A 6,517-nucleotide genomic window follows, 5' to 3' on the forward strand; every position below is an offset into this window, starting at 1 on the left:
AGGAGCAGGAACATGACCATCCATCAATCTGCACGGAGCAGCAATTTCAATGGGTCAAATGTTGTTCCTCCCTGTGGGCCCATCTATCCGGTTCTGCCTGAAAGAGCTCTCTGCCAGTTCCCATTGGGAGCAGGTGTCACGGTGACATGTGCATCCCTGGTGAGTTTAGATTTGATATTGTTTCCAAGCTGCTGTACACACAGACTTTGTGAGTGCATGGTTGAAATCACAATTCTACTGGAAGGTGTCTGATGTTATGGGGGAACAGAGCTGTGCAGGTCCTAATGTGTGCATTTAGCATCAGGACTCTGCATTGTAACATAGTTTGGCACAGGCAAAGGATCAAACACACAGCAGGGAAGACAGTAACGAGTGAAATTTAATTCTGCTTTCATAAATCAAGTTATGAGAGGAAAACAACACCCATAAAAAAATTCAAGGCCTTCCAGCCAAGAAAGGATGGAAAAAAAAGACAAATATATCAGCAGCTTACTCTGCCTGGAATCTGGGAGCTATCAGATTGACATGGGTCTGTCTGCCACATCATTCCCCTGATATCGACTCTGCGTGTGGCTCAGTGACATCCTGGCCCCTGGGAGATCCATCCCCTTTATCATAGTCATCATTGGAGACATCTCGCTCCCTCATGTCTCCCTCAGGAAAAACATTTCCGCTCTGTGGCACGAGGTTGCGCAGGGTGCAGCAGACAATGATGATCTGGAACATTCTCTGTGGTGAGTATTGGAAGGCCTGCCTGAGCAGCTCAAACATCTGAACCTCATCTTAAGCAGCCCTGTTACTGCTCAATCTGGACCCTGCTGGAGGGATGTGCATTATGCTTGTTGCCCTCAGCAGCATTCTGCGGACAGTGAACTGGTGTCATCAGCCATGTTTTCTACACTGTCCCTGGGAACCAGCCCTATAATCTCCGTGGTCCGTTAAAACCCGGTGACACCTGGGAGTTGCCAAGATTGTCTGAAACGAGACGCTCCTGTGTTTAGACCAGTGATCAGCATTGCTGTGGACCCTGTCCATCAGAATCTTGATCTTTGAGGCTCTGCTGCCTCTTACTGTTCAGGCCATTGATCCTCCTGACACTGTCAATCTGTGACAAACCTTCCTTCTCTTCATCCGATTGGGCCAGGACCATGGCAGGGTTGTCTGCAGCTTAAATCATCAATTTTGATCTCAGCACATCTGTGAATTGATTGAAATAATAAATTTAGTGAGGCCTTTACAAATTTCCCTCCAATTCAAAACCTGCAGGCCAGTGTGAAGCTCTTTGCCTGGGTTCCGTTCAGACATAACATCCCCACCTCACTCCTTTAAGGGGAATGACCATCCTGGAGAATCAGAGATGGGTGTTCCTCCTGTTCATACATGAATGTACATGGAGACATTGCTCTTTGACCAGGGTGATGGAAGCCTCGTGTGAGAAGCCTCCCTCTGACACTGTCCTGTTTGATTCCACTGCCTGAGACTATACAGGGAGACCATTGCCTTGTCATTTTAGACACACTGAACACATGAGCCTCGTCAGGAATGACCATTTGCCCAGGAAGACGGAGGGTTTGTCGCAAGTTGGCTGCCATCCACCAGCAGTGCCCCTTGGAGACATCCACCTCCCTCCCTGCCCCTGACTGCAACTGATGGCAAATGGCACAGAATGAACTGCAGCTTCACACCTTGCTGGGTTCTCAATGTTATGAGACCAATGAGCTGGGAATAAACCTCCTGCTGCGTGGGCTTCACCAGAGAGAGGAGAACATAACTGAGCCCAGTTAACATCCAGTTACCTCATCATTATGTATCCTTTTATTTGCCTCCTCATGTTGACCTTGAACTCCCCACATCCAAAAGACCCTCCACCCATTTCAGGGGATTTCAATGTGTGTGATCAGAAAGCGTTTGACAAAGTCCCGCACAAGAGATTATCGTGCAAGATTAAAGCGCATGGGATTGGGGAAGTGTATTGAGATGAATAGAAAACTGGTTGGCAGAGAGGAAACAAAGAATAGGAATTAATGGGTGCTTTGTAAATTGGGAGGCAGTTACTAGTGGGGAGGCAGTTACTAGTGGGGTGCCACAGGGATCAGTGCTGGGACCCCAGCGATTCATAATATATATATTAATATATATTAATGATTTGGATGAGGAAACAAAATGTAACATCTCAAAGTTTGCAGATGATACCAAGTTGGGTGGGAGGGTGAACTGTGACGAGGATGCAGAGATCCTTCAGAATGATTTGGACAGGTTGGGTGAGTGGGCAATTCGATGGCAGCTGCAATATAATTTGGATAAATGTGAAGTTATTAATTTTGGAAGCAAAAACAAGGAGGCAATTTACTACCTGAATGGCTGTAAATTGAGAGAGGGGAGTGTGCAGTGGGACCTGGGTGTCCTTGTGCACCAGTCGCTGAAGGTAAGCATGCAGGTGCAGCAGGCGGTAAAGAAGGCAAATGGCATGGTGGCCTTTATTGTGAGAGGTTTCAAGTACAGGAGCAGGGATGTGTTGTCGCAGTTATACAGGACCTTGATGAGGCCACACCTAGAGTATTGTGTGCAGTTTTGGTCTCGTTTTCTGAGGAAGGATGTTCTTGCTCTCGAGGGAGTGCAGCGAAGGTTGACCAGGCTGATTGCAGGGATGGCAGGATTGATGTATGAGGAGAGATTGACTAGGTTCGGATTGTTTTCACTGGAGTTCAAACGAATGAGGGGCGATCTCATAGAGACGTATAAAATTCCAACAGGACTCAGCAGGGTAGATGCAGGGAGGACACTCCCGATGATGGGGGACTCCAGAACCAGGGGTCACAGTCTGAGGATTCAGGATAGACAATTTAGGACGGAGGTGAGGAGACATTTCTCCACCCAAACAGTGGTGAGCCTGTGGAATTCATGACCACAGGAAGTAGTTGATGCTAAAACATTGAATGTATTCAAGAGGCGGCTGGATAAAGCACTTGGGGGGGAATGGGATTAAAGGTTATGGGGAAAAAGCAGGATCAGGCTATCGAGTTGGATGATCAGCCATGACTGGAAGGAATGACGAAGCAGCATCGAAGGGCAAAATGGCCTCCTATCGTCTGTGTCAGATTTGAAAAATAGTGTGCGTCACTTTCAAAACTTTATCCTCCACCGACTACCCGCCTCTCGTCTCCCACCAACTTCTCCCCATCTCACTTCACCCAAACGAACAGGCACGTCAAAAGCACGTCGAAGGTGGCATCATCAGAACAGATGAGGCAGAGGTGGAAAAACAGGGAGAACAGGATGGACACTTACAGGGAGTGAGGTGTCAGGAGCTGTCATCGAGGTGGCTGCGGGAATCGTGGGTCTATAATGAATATTGGCGATCAGCCTATCACCAGAAATGGAGAGAGGGGTCAAGGAAGGGAAGTGAAGTGTCAGAGATGGATCACTGAAGGTGAGAGAGGGGTGGAAATTGGAAGTTAAATCTATAAATCAATCCAGGTCCAGAGATAATCCAGGAGATCAAGGGGTCTTTTTCAGAATGGCAGCTGGTGACTAGTAGTGTGTCTCAGGGGTCAGTGCTGGGACCACGACTTTTCACAATATACATTAATGATTTGGAGGCAGTAACTGAAGGCAGTGTTGCTAAGTTTGCAGATGATACAAAGATATGTCGAGGTTCAGGTAGTAGTGAGGAAGTGGGGGGGGTGGGTGGGCTGCAGAAGGACTTGGACAGGTTCAGCTGCCGTCAGTGGTGGTCTTTTAAGTGACTCCTGGATGAGTACATGGAGCTTAATAGGATGGAGGGTTATAGGTAGGTCGAGAAGGTAGGGATGTGTTCGGCACAACTTGTGGGCCGAAGGGCCTGTTTGTGCTGTAGTTTTTCTATGTTTCTAAGTCTCAACCAGAGTGGATAAAGGGAATGTATTGTATCTGGACTTGGAGAAGGCGTTCAACAAGGTAACTCCCAAATGGTTAATTCATAAGATTAGAGCTAATGGTGTTGGAGCTAGTATATTGGCATCGATAGAGAATTGGTTAATGGGCAGGAAACAGCAAGTGGGGTAAGGTATTATTATTCAGGTGAGCAACCTGTAGCCAGTGAGGTTCCACAAGGATCAGTGCTGGGACTGCCAATGTTTATAACACATATTAACAACTTGGAGGAAGGAAGTGAATGCACTACAGCCAAATTTGCCGACAACACAGAAATAGATGGAGGCGCAAATTGTGGGAGAAATACAAAGTTTACAAAAAGAAATATTCAGGAAACGTAGTGGAGGACATGCTCCTGTCTCCATCAAAGAGGATGAAGTGGAAATGGCCGAGAGTTTCCAGTCATCAACAACCTGTCCTGGTCCCTCGATGCCGAAGCTATAGTTAACAAAGACCCCTCACTCCCCCCACCGGCCCCCCATCCCTCCTCAACCCCCCCTCCACCCCCTCCCCAACCCCCGTCCACCCGCGTCCTCTACCCCCCCGACATCCGCCCGCCTCCTCAACCCCCCCGGACATCCGCCCCCTCCTCAACCCACCCTCCTCCCACCTCCCCTCCCCATCCACCCCCTCTCCCCGCCCTCCCCCCATCCACCCCTCTCCCCGCCTCCCTCCTCCCCACCCTCCCCCCATCCCCCTCCCCATCCAACCCCTCACCCCGTCCCCTCCCCCCCTCAACCCACCCTGCCCCCACCCCCTCCGACCTCCCCCATCCCCCATCTCCCCCCCATCCCGTCCCCCACCACCCCCCACTCCGTCCTCCTCCCCCCATCTCCCTCCCCCTCCTTCTCCCCCCTCTCCTCCCCCTCCCCCCCTCTCCTCCCCCTCCCCCCCTCTCCTCCCCCTCCCCCTTCCCTCCCCCAGCTCCACCCTTCCTCCCCCAGCTCCACCCCTTTCCCTCCCCCTAAACCACTCCCCTCTCCGTCCTCCACTACACCCTCCGCTCTCCCCCCCATCCCCCTCCTTCCCCCCCTCCTCCTCCCTCCCCGCCCTCCCCCCCATCCGCCCTCCCCCCCATCCCCCTCCCCCCCATCCAACTCCCTCCCCCCCTCCGCTCCTGGCCCCCTTCCCCCCCTCACCCCTTCCCCTCCTCACCCCTTCCCCCTCTCACCCCTTCCCCCCTCCACCCTCTACACCCCTCCCTTTCCTCCCCTCACCCCCACCCCCATCCCCTCCCCCCCCCCTCCCCTCTCCACCCCCCTCCGCCCCTCCCTGTCCTCCCCCCCCTCCACCCCCTCTCCTCACCGCCCCCCCTCCCCCTCTCCTCACCGTCCCCCTCCCCCCTCCGCCCCCCTCCTACTCCTCCTCCTCTCCGCCCCCCCCTCCCCCTCTCCTCTCCGCCCCCCTCCTACTCCTCCTTCTCCCCGCCCCCCTCCACCTCCTCCCCGCCCCCCTCCACCTCCTCCCCGCCCCCCTCCTCCTCCTCCCCGCCCCCCTCCTCCTCCTCCCCGCCCCCCTCCTCCTCCTCCCCGCCCCCCTCCTCCTCCTCCCCGCCCCCCTCCTCCTCCTCCCCGCCCCCCTCCTCCTCCTCCTCCTCCCCGCCCCCCTCCTCCTCCTCCTCCTCCCCGCCCCCCTCCTCCCCGCCCCCCTCCTCCCCGCCCCCCTCCTCCCCGCCCCCTCCTCCTCCTCCTCCTCCCCGCCCCCCTCCTCCTCCTCCTCCTCCCCGCCCCCCTCCTCCTCCTCCTCCTCCTCCCCGCCCCCCTCCTCCTCCTCCTCCTCCTCCCCGACCCCCTCCTCCTCCTCCCCGCCCCCCCTCCTCCTCCTCCCCGCCCCCCCCTCCTCCTCCTCCCCGCCCCCCCCCCTCCTCCTCCTCCCCGCCCCCCCCTCCTCCTCCTCCCCGCCCCCCCCTCCTCCTCCTCCCCGCCCCCCCCTCCTCCTCCTCCCCGCCCCCCCCTCCTCCTCCTCCCCGACCCCCCCTCCTCCTCCTCCCCGACCCCCCCTCCTCCTCCTCCCCGACCCCCTCCTCCTCCTCCTCCCCGACCCCCCCTCCTCCTCCTCCCCGACCCCCTCCTCCTCCTCCTCCCCGACCCCCTCCTCCCCCTCCTCCTCCTCCCCGCCCCCCTCCTCCTCCTCCTCCCCGCCCCCCTCCTCCTCCTCCTCCTCCCCGCCCCCCTCCTCCTCCTCCTCCTCCCCGCCCCCCTCCTCCTCCTCGCCCCCCTCCTCCTCCTCCTCCTCCCCGCCCCCCTCCTCCTCCCCGCCCCCCTCCTCCTCCTCCTCCCCGCCCCCCTCCTCCTCCTCCTCCCCGCCCCCCTCCTCCTCCTCCTCCTCCTCCTCCCCGCCCCCCTCCTCCTCCTCCTCCCCGCCCCCCTCCTCCTCCTCCTCCCCGCCCCCCTCCTCCTCCTCCTCCCCGCCCCCCTCCTCCTCCTCCTCCCCGCCCCCCTCCTCCTCCTCCTCCCCGCCCCCCTCCTCCTCCTCCTCCCCGCCCCCCTCCTCCTCCTCCTCCTCCCCGCCCCCCTCCTCCTCCTCCTCCCCGCCCCCCTCCTCCTCCTCCTCCCCGCCCCCCTCCTCCTCCCCGCCCCCCTCCTCCTCCTCCTCTCCGCCCCCC

General features: G+C 57.1%; 1 long non-coding RNA gene across 1 annotated transcript; it reads right to left on the bottom strand.

The window, feature by feature from the left end:
• Window positions 1-361: 361 nt before the first annotated feature.
• On the bottom strand, window positions 362-1,136 carry LOC144496818 (uncharacterized). Its single transcript, XR_013498436.1, has 2 exons — window positions 956-1,136; window positions 362-808 (listed from the first exon to the last, which is right to left on the bottom strand). It is a non-coding gene; the product is annotated as an uncharacterized LOC144496818 (long non-coding RNA).
• Between the last annotated feature and the right edge of the window lie 5,381 nt (window positions 1,137-6,517).

The sequence above is a fragment of the Mustelus asterias genome, chromosome 8 (genome assembly GCF_964213995.1).
Source record: "Mustelus asterias chromosome 8, sMusAst1.hap1.1, whole genome shotgun sequence".
In the NCBI taxonomy this organism is placed as follows: Eukaryota; Metazoa; Chordata; class Chondrichthyes; order Carcharhiniformes; family Triakidae; genus Mustelus; species Mustelus asterias.